The sequence below is a fragment of the Ictidomys tridecemlineatus genome, chromosome 6, assembly GCF_052094955.1.
Source record: "Ictidomys tridecemlineatus isolate mIctTri1 chromosome 6, mIctTri1.hap1, whole genome shotgun sequence".
In the NCBI taxonomy this organism is placed as follows: Eukaryota; Metazoa; Chordata; class Mammalia; order Rodentia; family Sciuridae; genus Ictidomys; species Ictidomys tridecemlineatus.
Genome location: NC_135482.1, coordinates 182,951,063 through 182,965,955, shown reverse-complemented (window position 1 = coordinate 182,965,955; position 14,893 = coordinate 182,951,063). Strand labels below are relative to the sequence as shown.

Below are 14,893 nucleotides of genomic sequence, written 5' to 3'. Positions count from 1 at the left end.
CTGGCCCAAACTCCTTCATTCTGAAAGAGAGATAGAAAATGACATATTTATTTTATTATATCAGGTCTTAACCCAACATTAATATCAACTGAATGAAATCAATTTTAAAACTCCCCCAAATGTCACATTATTCAAATAGACCATGTTGTCACAAAATGTACTATCTATTAAAGCAATAAAAGTTAAACAGAAATGCCCTGTGTTGACATTTCACTGCATAGCATCTCTACTAATAAGACTTTGGCTCGGGTTCTAGTTATGTCGCACTTGTGAAATGCTAGAAACAAAATGTAAATCAGATGTTATGAAGCAGCTCTACCCCATGACTGTCCAAGGACCTGAAGTGAAAAAACTAGAAAGAAAAGGGCAGAGAATTTGGCTTCTATTTCTCTCACAGATTGATCTTTCCCTTCCCCTTTTTAGGTATATTTCATTAAAGCGGTAATTTTCTAAAAGGAAGAATCCAACTCCAAGTACTGAAAAGTCTCAAGAGATTTTTTTTTATTCTATCTCAAACTATTTACAATACTTCAACAAGCTCCTTATAAGGATATGCTTGCATGCATACATAGAATTGTGTATAGGATGTAGATTCACCATTATAGCCTTTATTTATATAATATTTGATCATATGCTATTTTATATTTCCATGTAGTTTTTACAGTTGCATTTAATAGTTTAGAGAAATTTCCCATGTAATCATTATTATTTTTCCCATCTGGGTCAGTTACCCTAGCTTTACTATATCATAACATATGAGATGACCAAAGGAAGGATCTGTCCTTGGCCTCACCCTCTTATCTTCCTTTATCAGTGAACAAGTTATCTAGTTTCTGTTGTTGTTGTTGTTATTAACTTCTTCTCCCCCAAGTTTGCTATTTTAATGAAATTACTTTTTGTATGTTTATTTTAAATATTTTGAAGTCATTTTTCAAAAGTACCATTGGTTTTCTTTAATTTGCAATCACTTTTTTATCAAAGCAATAATTCACTTAAGATTCTTCCCATACTTTTTCTCCTCACACTTCCCAATTACTTAAAATTGGTCATATTATGCTTTCATTAAATTGAATTAGAGTTCGGTTTTGTTCATCTATATAAATTTATTCAGGAGATAGTAAGTTAAATAGTTTTAGAAAGACACTAATACTTGAACAACTTATACACTGAAAGGTGCTATAGTAGAGATATTTGGAGGGCTTTCACTTCCAGGAAAGCTTTTAGTTAGCCTCTCAAGGTTACTTTGTGTACATTGATTTTATACCCCCCCCAAAATATATATATATATATATATATATATATATATATATATATATTACACATTAATATTCACCTATATATATTACACATTAATATTCACCAGTGGAAAGCTATGGGATACAGTTTTATGATCAAGTCATGCTATTTCCTTTGCTAAACCAAATGAATAGCCATGTTCTGTTTTTTGAAGAAACAAATAATCATTTTTAGAGGAACACTGGGTAATTTACTTTGGCTCTTTATTTAATGAGTCATTTTACATTAATTCTGGAGATTGAGATGCTACAAAGGATGGAAGTTAAATGTCAGCATGCTTTCATTGTCCTAGTCCTTATTAAAATTTAACAAGTGAGTTTTTTATGGATTAATATCTTTTAAATATGAAAACAGTAAAGTTTTCCTATTGACCTATACATCATTCTGCTCACTTGTATAATTAGTGGTAATTAAATATTATCTGTCAATCAATTGTTTAAAGCTGGCAGGAATCAATTCTACATTCTTTCCATTTAAATGAGTAATGTACATTACAGAGATTTTGTTTCCCATTAAGGTGAAAATATACATTTCCTTTTTAGAGACAATGATCCAATCACTACACTAGTGACTAACCAATACCAATAACTCATATATAAATTTTCTTATTACAATGAAGAAACTGATTGGAAAATCTTATTCTCAAAACATTTGTGAGCTTTTAATTGCCTTGCTTATATGACATAGTGAATGGAAAGATTATAAGATTGTATGGTTCTACCTAAATTTATAATTTTCATGTGAAGTTATACAAGAAAAAGTGACAAACAACAAAAATTAAAGAGCAAAAAATAAAACACAATTTTTTGACAAAGAGCTAACCAATGTTTACTAGTTATTTATCTACTCTTCACTAAGTAATATATCATAAAATTGTTTCCACATTATTTTAAGCAGGTAATTTAATGACTTAATTTTACATACTGAAAATGCTTAAAAACTAGATGTAATGTTCTGAGGGACATTGTGGTACCCAACTGTTGTTATATAAGAAATGACATTAGTTTTAGAAAATTTATATGATGTATAATTCCCAATACGTTTTGTTATTTTGACTATTATAATAGCTGAACTTTGAGGTCCTCAGAATTAACGTTCTTAGGAAGTAGAATTAAACATGTCACTTTTGATTCATACTAAATATAAATGTCTTTAAGCAGAGAACGTGTAAAGGCAAGAGAGAACTGGCTGGCTCTCAATTCTTATGTTAATGAAACCAAGTAATAAGATAGAAATGAAAACGGATGTAATAAAATAGGTTTTTCTATCAAGAAAATAAAAGAATATTGTGAAGAGGTAAGAAGAGACAGAGGAGAAAGGAATAAAATCATGGCTTACAATAGTGACCAAATCTACCCTATTCATTTCCTATGGCTTATGTGCTGGTTTTGAAATCTCAGTGAGGAGTTGCAGGCATGACAAGAGGAGTGAGAAGCCAACCGAGGCCTTAAGGCAGGACATAGTGGAAGTAAGAACAGATTGCAAGGTGGGGAGCACAGCCCTGAGCAGAAGGTACAGCCCAATAGCTTGCTAGGATGAGCATGTGCAGTTGTCTCTATAAAGCAGGGTTTTCTCCCCATGCAACCATGATGTTAACTTAATGTAATAATAGGGTATTGAAATAGAAGTCTTCCTGTCTTGTTTTCAACTGAGGAATGAAGATAATAGATGCTTTACTCCAAAGAGAGTTAGATAAACCATATTGCAAAGTTTCAAAGAAGGGGCATAGAAGTGAGTAAGGAAATTCATTACATTGGAAATTTGAGAGTCCCTCTAAGAGTTTCTGGAGAGCTGTTATATTTTTAGCACCTTCTCCATGTGCAAAGTAGAAGAGAGGATAAGCGCTCACATCTAATTTCAGTTGGACTTTGACTGGATGTTCCAAAGAATTTGACATGAATCCCAGCCTCAGTGAAGAGAGAGAATTGGCTTATATGTGGAAACCTAGGGGAAGAGGAATGAGCAGTTGAGTTGCTCTGGTTGCAGACTATAGAGAAGTTGCTATAGCAACAGGCTTAGCCTATTTTTCCAGAGCTTTTTGAGTCAAGGATTGCATGACTATTTCCCATCGATGAGATTTGAGTCCCATACATGTGAAAGCCAGCATGAGGATTGCCTTGGACTTTAGCCAAATGGGCCACTTAACAGGGTGATAGAAAACTGAACCGCCAGAGGCCAACAGTGAATTTGTTGTCTGTAGTATAACAGAAGCAGGGAAGCAGCAAGCCAGTGAAGAGGGCTTTGCTCAAGTCAAGAAAGCTCCAAGGTCCCCAACTGCTGAAGACTGATGTGATCACAAGATCCTCCTTGTGAAGAAGGATTCTCTCTTCTTCCCTCCCTGGTGCCTTTCCCTAATTCTGGATCAGTCACATAATGGTTAGTATTATGACATAATAACATAATAACATAATGGTTAGTATTATGAGAAACAGGAGTCAAACTATACACCAGGAATGGGGGACAAGGAAGGACAGGCTATGCTATGTATAAATTTGAACCTAATGTTTTACTTAATGCCACCAAAGGGTTCTATTAATCAAGAGTGGGCAGAAAAGTATTAGAGACTACGGGAGTCTCAATCAGGAGTAGGGAAGAAACTTTCTCCACAAAATACATTATAAAGGGACGGCAAGAGACAAAATTTAGTCTCTTTCTCGTTCTATTCCATGCATTTTGATTTTCAAAATATTTTATAAGCTTCTTCTTATCCTTGGATGCCACCCAGACATAAATAATGGAAAAGAGAAGGCAAAATAAAGCTGAATATATATGATTAAATGTTTACTCCAAATGAAATAACTTATAAACCAAAAGTGAATGAGGAAACTTGAAGTGACAAATGTAAATGGTCCCTCCTAACAGCAGAAATGGGAGCTTGGAAGCAAATTGATTCCATTTCAGATAGAAATGGCATAAGTCTATGTATCCAAAGAATGTTCTGTAAGCTCATGACTTCTGAAATAGCTTTAGGCAGAATTGCAGTCTAGCATTCCCTTGAATGGTAAATGAACATGTAAATTTCACTTCTCTCACAAGACAAATTCTTACCAATATGATTGGCAAAAAATAGAATCTCAATTTTAGTTACCAGGAAGCCACAAAACTGATTTTATGTTTATATATATGTATGTATGGGCATAGTATAAAGTCTGTTTCAGGATTTACCAATTATAATTAATGAGATTTAAGAAAAAATCCACAATATTAATTCTAAATATTAACAAATCTAATATATTTGGAGCTATATTGTAAAAATAAATCCAAAAAGTGTTTTATCTTTGTATCAGCTCTGTGAGAAAAACGTTTTGGATTCTCTACTTTTATGTTCTATGATATTAATGCATTAATAAGAAGATAAACATACTTTTTAATAATTTGAATCACTGGAATTTCCCAATTTTGTTAAAGTATCACAAAGGCTACAGCAAATAATAGTAATATAGCAAGTACTGTAGTTGTGATTTTTATCCAGAAGAATTAGATCTTTCACCAGGTTTTAGGATATATTTCTGCACACATTAGAAAATGTCTTATGATTTGACTTAACCAACAATGGAATTAGCATTTTCTGGTACTTTGAGAGATATAGCTCTATATTTTAAGTGAATTTGCTTTTAAATCTTCTTATAAATGAAATTTTATCTTCTCACCAAATGTTATTATGAAAAATAGCCTAAGCATTTAGGTATTAGAAATTAATTAGTTTCCCACTGTTTTTTTTTCTTTTATATTATAATGCTTTTGATATTTTAATTAATTAGTTACTATTGAGCAACTAATGAGTCAACAATGTTATTATAATAAATTTTTGAAATTTAAAAAAAATCTAAAAATTATCTTTTATTTTACCTTTAAGAAACTTGCAGTATTTCTAAATAATTTGGTTTTATTACTATTAAATAGAAAGTTTAGTTTATGAGCTCTACAACTCAAATGACAATGACTTGTCAGAAAAATATTTGTATTACAAATTTTCCCATGTTCAGTTCATAATATATGCATGTATGGATTTGTCACAGTGAAACTTATTAATTTATAAAATTTAATATGTTAATAAAGAATTTAATTAGCTCATTTAAATGTTATGAATATATGTAAGGTGCAGAAATTTATGTGGACTCTTGCACCTAGTAGCAATTGCATATATTAATATAAGTGAAAATATCCCAAATTCCCAAATATCATTTTCCTGTTATATCATCATGTTTAAGTATCACAGGTTTTATTCTTTTCCAGGACTTCCCTGAAGTTAAATATCTAAACCCAAATGAGCAATTTCTTAGAAGTTCTTTTTAAGCTTTATATTGTTGGTGAAATAAGTTAGCCACAGAAAGACAGCTAATGCCTGATTCCACTTATATGAAGTATCTAAAAGAGTTTAATTTATAGAATCAAGAATGGAATGGTGATTGCCAGCCTCTAGGAGTGGATAGAGTAAGGAATTGTTATGGATATGAGATGTGCCCCCAAAGTTCATGTGTGCCACAAAGCAAGAATGTTCAATTGAAATGATTGGATTGTGATATTCTTAACCTCATCAGTGGATTGATCCACTTATATGAATTAATTAGGTGGCAGCTTGTAGACAGGTAGGGTGTACCTGGAAGAAATAGGTCACTAGAGGTTTGCCTTTGAGTTTTTACTTTGTCTCTGGCGAGTAGAGTGCTCTCTCTCTCTTTCTCTCTCTGCTTTCTGTTGCCATGTACGGAGCTGTTTTCCTCCACCATGATATTTTGCCTCACCTTGGGCCCAGAGCTATGGAGTGAGCTAACCATGGATTGAACCTCTGAAACCATGAGCCAAATTAACCTTTTTTTTTCTCCTTTAAGTTATTCTTGTCTGGTGTTTTGGTCACACTGAGACAACAGCTGACTAAAACAGGATAATTCATAACAGTAATTAAGCAAGCTCACTTACTGTTATGCATTTTTAACATCTTAAGGATACTCAGAAACTATCTTCTTCTAGTATAATTTTTAAAAATTAGAATGCAAAAGAAAGGATCAAACAAATCAAACTTGATTTTGTATTTTCAAAAAGATGAAAGAAAAGTCTACAGAGGGATATCATTTTTGTTTTGTTTAGAAGAAGATAATAGAATATAAATCATCACTCCAGGAACTATTGATTCAAGGATTGGTTTTCACTGGCACAGATTCATATTGAGCTAAGCAAATGTTTTATTATGACATCTTTTCCTTGTCAATGAACAATCAATAGGTCAAAGTGAGAAACATGTTACATTTGAAAAGTGCAGAGTAAACTACTACCTTGAGAATTACAAGTAAAAAAGATAAAAGTAATGCTAAAAATTAAATAATGAAAGTACATTTTCTCCACAGCTGCAGAAAGTCCAAGGACTCTCAAATATTGTGAAGTCTGGATAATCCTTGTTGATTTTCTAGATTTAAAAATATCTGTAACATTTAGAGAATTGACTTTGTAAATTAACCTACTTGATTTTTGTTTTTCTTTTTATGAAAATATGTCTGTTCCAAGGCGATCTTATGACTATTTGAGATAATATATAATGTGCTATACATAATAATTTTTATAGTTGTACATGCATGTACATTCAACATTCAATACCATTTTTGTTTTGTTTAGTAGAAGATAATAGAATTTGAACCATCACTCCAGAAACTATTGTGTCAAGATTGGTTTTTAATGGTACACCCACAAATAGTATCCCTCATGTGCTAGGAATTAGATATCTGTATCTACTCATATTCTAAATCAAAACCTTCTAAAAATAAATGAAGTCTTCTTCAAGAATATGTAATAATGGATATGGAATTTGTGGCACCTTAGAAAAAGTAAGATATTATTTTGAATCAACTTAATAGTGGCATTCAGAGAAATCTATATAAAATATTCCCTTCTTTCTAGATGTTATATGCATTTTTGAAATTAGCAAGGCAATGAAAATCCTTGGAATAGAGCTAGATACAACATAAACAAAGAAACAAATGCATAAAGAAAACAAGGACAGAGCTAAAATAAACAAAATAACGTGTTCCAAATGCCTAGATTCCAAGGGACCCAGCTGTGTTACTGCTGAAATTTATATGTATGCTAATATTCAGAAATCTACGAAGAGATCTAATGGGGAAATCTAGACTAGGGTTGATGATATAAAAAAATCTGCCTGAGCCACTGTATTTTATTTCTTAATATGGAACCTAGATGTCATAATATTTAAGCTCACACATGCTTATTACAATATTTTCAAATATTGAAGGACATATGACAATCTAAAATAACTCTCCTTTTTATTTTTCAAGTGTGTGTGTCTAGATGAACAGATGTATGGAAACAAAACCATTGCCAACCAAAACCTGAAGGGATTTATGTTTTTTAGGTTTAGATGTGCTTACAGGCAACTTCATGGATTTGAATTTCCCTGGCTTCTACATTAAGAAAAATCTTATTATTGTTTGATGTACAGAAGGAAAGTGTGTACATCCTAATTAAGTAGGGAACTTTTGGGGGTCTGCTTTCACAGCTGTTTTACCAATATTTTCTTTTCCTTAGGAAGTACCCTGAAGTATAGTTTCTTTTCCATTTGTCCAGCACAAGTTGTTTCTTTTTCAGGCCAAGTAGATAAGAAACTAGTTTCAAAGTACTTTAATGTGAGTATATAAAAACTTTATTAAATGCAGAGTACCTGTCATGATCTGAAGGTTCTTCAAAGATGCTTCCATTGATCTTTGAGTTTGCCTGGGGTATTAATTAGTGAATACATTCTGAGTACTTGTCAGTACCACCAGAGCGCTTAACTAATTCTGAAACTCCATGTAAAGACTAGTAATTCTTTATGCCTATTAGATCTCTCCTTGCTCTCCAGGATTATTCTCCCTCCTGTCATAGAAGGCCAACATATATGGATTACATCAATTGGTTCTCCTGCTGTTTGACTTCCTTTCTCTTCAGCCAATAGAGAATCTCAGCTGGATACTGAAGGAAGGGAAAGGAGTGACATTCAATCTTTTGTTTTGGTTCAGGTCTTGTGATGTTGCCTTGGGCTGGGTGTAGTCTTTGACTTCTTTCAAGGCTCTTACCTTGAAAGAAATTCTCTCTCCTTCCATCTCTAGCTGCCTCCCCCATTCAAGCTCAGAGGTGGAGTCTGTTGAGCTGCTATGTGCTGAAGTACCCTTTATCAAACCCTTACTACTAGTTTATGCTCTGTCATTTTGAAAACCAATTCTGTGTGAACTACCCTACATTTTTTTTTCCTTTGGGGACCCTAAATAATGAAATATCTTAATCTTGATCTTCCTAAAATTAAAATCATTAATTTCCCCAAAATATATTCTTTTTTTAAAAATTTTCTTAGCTCTGTTGACTAAACAGCATTATTTTCTCGCCATGTTATTATGCTAATTCTTAATAAAACCAACAATATGATTCATTTAGAGTATTTTAATTAGCAAATCCATTTTGTGTACATTATCTCATTTAATTTCACAACCACCTATGCTATGCTTTATTATATCTGTTGTACGCATTTGAGATTTGCTTGCAACACCATGCCCATAGTCATCCAGAATGCTATCTTAGCATCAATGCAATTGGTCTCAGCTACACGCTGACAACTTCCTTGATCTGCATGGCTACTTTTATTTATTTCCATTCTCTCTCTGTAGTTCCTTTAGTATCATCTCTTTCTTTTCTATATTTCATTATTTCTATCTGTAAGGCTTTTAAAGAAAGCCCTAAATAAATTTTCCCACAAGCAGATTCTAGTGTGTCTCACTTATGCCTATCTATGAGCAGTACAAAACCTTTGTCAGACCTCTCATGGTACATCCAAGGCCCAAACCCTTCCAAGACTTCTTATTACCCACTAATAATTTTCAGAGCTCCCAATTATCTAGCCACACACTACTATTCTGAAAGTCACTCCCTGTACTTCAGTCAAGATAAATGACTATAATACAATCTTACCAGATTTTTTTTTCTATTCACCTTACATTTCTTCCTTTCCTTAATAAAATTTCTTCAGTTCTTAGAAACCAATAGAATATTCCCCAATCCTCAAAGACCAGTTAAAATGCCACTATGGGTTTCCTTGGCAAGAAAGAAATTGCTTTGCTCTCGAAATTCCCATGACACTTCATACCCTTCAACTCTCCTCATCTCATTGTCCTACAAATTGGTTGTCTATGTAAATATTTTATACGTCCATCATTGTATGTTAGACCATTAAAAGGTAAAGAATGTGTCTTATTTTTCATGTTTGTGGTGCTTACGTAGACACTCAATCTTGATTGACTCAAAGAATTAGGCTCAAAGGAAACGATGTTTGTGATTGTGTTTTTTAGGAATGTCAACTCAATATTTGGTGAGTAGAAATGTTCCTTTAAAAATTTTTGATTGCTGCTTTTAACAAGCGCTTTATAAAATCCTTTTTACTATTTATAAAAACAAAATCTTCTGAGGTATGTTGTACAACTTGATAAACATCCGCAGAGAAAATATAATCCAAAAGAAATCTTTTTCTAGAATGGTCATTTTAATCTAAGAATATAAAAGTATAGACCCATGTAAGTAAATACATGGGTTTTTACTTTTACATTTTAATTATATATTTTATAATTTTACTCTATTACATTCTAATATCAAGAACAAAGCCATCATTTTACAATTTTAACAAAAGAAACTTTAAGTAAAAAGCAGGAAGAGTAAGTATTTCTTCTACTTTTGTATTGATGGTGTTAAATACTTTTTAATACTTTGGTAGATATGTAATACCTATTACATTGCAACCACAGAAGGAACTTCTCTCTTATGTATTACATTATTTTCAGTTCATAAATGAAATATCCGTGCTTTACACAGTTAACCAGAAACATCCACAGTTTACTTGATCAATCTCCTTGTACTACAAATAAAACCTAATATCATCTTCAAACACACGTATCTTCTTACTTCTTTTCTATCCTCTTTTAAAAAATAACACGGGCTCATGTCAGAATCCAGCTGTGTCATTAATGCCTTCTCAGATTGAGTGCTACCTCAATTCAGTGTGGCTTAATGCTCCAAGCTACTTAAGTTCCAACTTTTCAGATAATTTATCTTTTCAGATGAGACATAACATTAAAGTATATAACCACATTGGAGATATTATTTTACCTTCTGTCTGCATAAACTCAGTTTGAGATAATTACATTAGAGTGTTTGATGTTCTCGCTGCTTCTAACTACATTTACCCTGTTCAGCATTATTGGATGATGCTGTGTTATAGATGGGAACCAGCTTCCTCCGAATCACACATGATTTAGAAATGAGCCAGAATAAATACAACCAATTGGGGCTATGAAGGGTTGCTTCATAGTAGTTAAGCACATGTTGCTTTGCCTTAATAGAAGAACTCGTGAGCATTCAGTTTTATTCCACCTCTCACTATCACACTGATATTATCATTCAAGGGCTTGTATGAGTCAGGTTCTGTGCTAAGAAACTACTTCCTTCTGATTCCTTTTAAAAAGTGCATTTTATAAATGAGGTTCAAAGAAGCCAGCTTTTCCCCACAAGGAAAAAGTTGATGGAATCAAATTCTAATTCTTTAGAACTTTCCTTACCTTATGCTGCATCCAAAGGATTCTTCAGAGAAATTGAGAGTAAAAACAGCTCTGATAAAGCCCAGCACCTTCTTGGAGATATATATATATATACTGTAAAGTTGCCAATGAGACCAAAAAAGTTGTTTTTTGCATTTGGATATTTTATGGTTTTTATTCTTCCATGATGGCTGCTTTCAGGACAATGTGAGATCAGAGATGTAGACATGGGAAGAAATGTGTTCAATTGGCTCTTGTAAGCTGATAAGAGCTAGTTCAAGTATGCCCTTGAATATTGAAAAGGAGGAGACAGTATACTATCAAAAAATAAAAACTCAATGCAAATAATCCCCACCATCCATGGATAGTTAGTATTGAAAGGTAAGAATGAAGCAGACATACCTTCTGACCAGATATCGCTTGGCCACTCAAACATGACTTTTTTTTTTAAAGCAATTGTCAGCTTCAGAATTGAACTTGAGAGTGCTCAAGTGTTATTACAGAAATATATTTTCATGAAAGAGTTTCAACAGTCAGAGATTGCATTAAGGAGATGAAGACACTTGACAGAAGAGGAAGGTAAGGTGTTAAAGGCACTTAGAGCATCTATCTAGATTCAACAAAAAGTAAAGCCTTAGGAAATGTTATTATGGATCCTTCCAATTTTGGACTAGTACGTAATTTCATACTAGCAGTTGTGCATATTCATAAACTATTTAATTTACTCAACAAGTAATAATCATGCAACTCCATATGCCAGGCATTGTTTTGGACCTTGGAGATAGACTAGTAACACAAACAGATGATATATCCTGCCAAAGTGGGCTTATATTCTATTAAATAGTGACAGAATTCAAACAGTACCAATAAAAAGAAAATATTTAATATTCCATTAAGACTCAAAAAGTAAAATTTTACAAAGCCCAAGACAATATCTTTAAAGATACAGATGACAGAAGAAATCAATCTTTAATGCAATGTGTTTTGCACCTCCATTACATTTCTTAAGTGGTATCCTAGAAACTTAGAAGAAACATCATTTAATCCTTCAAATATATTTCTTGAATACCTACTATATGCAAGCAATATTCTAGGAAGTAGGGAAGCTAAGTTTCCCAAGTCATTTATATTTCTTCCCCACAGGGGATTTATATGCTAATGTAGGAGGGAGACAAACATTCACAAATGAAATTCATGGGTAGTTTCAGGTACTGATGTATGTTATAAAAGTGATAAATAAGGGTGTATGACATAGTGTCCAGGTGACAACTTGGTCTAGAATGGTCAGTAAAAGAGAGCCTGAAGATGTGGATCAAAGAGCTTTGAAAATACGACCCCTGGTACACCAAACAGCCCCCATTTCATTCCAGGCAGAGGCAACGGAAAACACAAATGCATTGAGGTAAGTATAAGCTTACTCTACTAAATATATAAAGAAGGTTCCTGTAGCCCAAGAATAATTAGAATAATGGATTTCATTATTGAGATAAAGGCAGAATATTCTGCAGAAATATGTCATAAGTAGTCCTTTAAGTTTTGATAAATTATTTGGAATTTATTCTAATGCTAACATGAAGTCATTTGTACATCTTAAGTAGGGAAGTGACAAAATCTGGTATATTTTTAAAATGATCATTTTGACTACTGCTCTCACCCTTGAGGCCTATGATGGTAACATGGAATAGGGTGTGGAAGGGAATATGAAGATAAATTGGCAGATATGAGAGTGCTTTGGAGGTAAAGCGGACACATTCAGGCATATGCAGACTCAGCCCATGAGTCAGAGAAGACTTCCGGACTACCACATGTCAGAGGCTCATCGTTCCCAACATGAGGGACTATCTCCCATAGACCTACCTCATTTTCATTGAAGCATTATCTGAAATTGTCAGTTTGCTTGTTTGGTGTCTACCTCCTTTCACTAGAACACAGTGGCATGCATGCTGAGAACATGTCTATCATGTCCACCACTACATCTACAGTACACAAAACACTACCAGACACATAATAGGTACTTGTTAAGAGAATGAGTGTGCAAATGAATTAATTAATGAATACAACTTCTACCCAGTGGTTCCAGAGCCATATATATATAAATTTCTATTCCACAAGAAAGTCCTTAAAATGAATGAAAGCCACCTCTTGATTTTCTCTTGTCAATGCTAATTATTTAAAGGATCTTTTTATACACAGTCAGCCCTCCCATATACATGAATTCTGTGTCAGGGAATTCAACCATCAATAAAACAAAATTACTTTAAAAAATTATGTCTTTATGAATCTTTTATTCCTTTTCCTATTATTCACTAAACAATTCAGTCTAATAATAATTTAAATAGCATAGCATAGCACCTGAGAATCTGCCAATTTGGTATCTGCAACAGTGGTCTTGTTACTAATCCCCATATGTAACAAGGGAGAGAAGACAATTTTTTTCTAATTTCCTAAATATCCTGGTTGATTTTAAAACTTTGATCCATAGAATGAAAAATTATGTGTTTCTATGCATTGTACACAAATGTACATAAATTATCAATGATTAAATCATTAATATTGCATAAACTCATATTCATTACTAATACCTGATTTCAGTACATCCTATTCTATATTATTTTTCTGAGGGTTAAATAGTTATCATGGCAGATCATTCAGAAAAGAAAAGAAATATTTTACTGCTCATATTTGGTCAAACTAAATTCTCTCATGAAAATGGAAGTAATTTTATTGTCCATAAAGATAGTACTTAGTGGTAGAGACTGTTGGTTACCACTCATGACTGTTTCTCAGTAAAAGGAAGACTAACTTCATCTGGGACTAAAGTAACCCATTCTATCTACTGCTATTTGGCCATGACTGGTTCTGACCAAGTATATAAAAATAGAAGTGTTGAGCTGAGGATACAGTTTAGTGTAGAGTGCTTGCCTCGCATGCAGAAAACCCTGGATTCAGTCCCCATTGCTGCAAAAAAGAAAGATATTGTGTAAGAGTTCAGAAAAGACTATTTAAAGCAAACTAGCTATGTTGGAGGGAGGGGCCCTGTAGTCACCCTCCTGCTCCTTCCACCTTCCTACCACTTAGTAGATGTAATGTGATACTACAGGAGCTTCTGCAGTTATCTTGGACCAAGAATCAACGTTAGCCATAAGAACAGAAGAATAGAAAATTTGAAAAAAAAATCATGGTCCCTCCTACTGTAAGAGATGTTAATTGCTTATTTTTCAATAAACCCTATTTGGTATCTTCTGCTATATGCAGATGAATCTAATCCTAACTGATGAGGAACTTCATTTCTAAATTTTTATTGTCTTAAAATCATTCCTTGAAACTTGTACAAATTATTTTCCCACTTCTTTGAAAACATATAGGAAAATTTCACTATAAGAAACCCAAAAACCAGCTCTAATGCTTTAAATATTGATTGAAACAACACCGAACACAGTGTTGGACTGTTTTTCTTTATCCAGTTAGTTTATATTTCTTTTCTTTATGACTTCTTAAGCACTTTGAAAGATAAATGAAATTGCCAGTATTATTTGCTAGTTGGAAAATAAACATGATTATGTTAAGAATGAATTATTATTTAAAATTCACATTTTTGAATTTTCACTATTGTACTACAAATAAATAATCATTGTTACTGACATGATTAAGATAAAACTAAATCAGACATTGACTGACTATATTCCATGTTAAAAGAAAAATAAAACTATTTAATTAAAACTTATATGAAATACTTATGAACTTGATCTACCTAAATGTATAATCTTCCTTAGTCCACTTGAGCTTACAGAAAATAAAATCTAATCTATTTAGAAAATCTATCTATATATTCCTAGTACCTATTATATTTTTGTCATAGAAACGTCATGTCTGCTTTAAGAATACCTGATATATCAAAATCCAAAAGTGCAAACACAAAGCCACAAAATAATATTAGAGTGTCCTCTCATATAGCATTGGTATGAAGTGACTTATCCTCTGTTAGTAGAGATGAACACAGGCAACCCGACAGAATGGGACTCCTTAATGTGAAT

General features: G+C 32.8%; 1 protein-coding gene across 2 annotated transcripts in view; it reads right to left on the bottom strand.

Moving 5' to 3' along the window:
• Gpc5 (glypican 5) overlaps positions 1-14,893 on the bottom strand; it is a 1,280,165-nt gene that overhangs the window by 556,832 nt on the left and 708,440 nt on the right. The window lies entirely within an intron of this gene.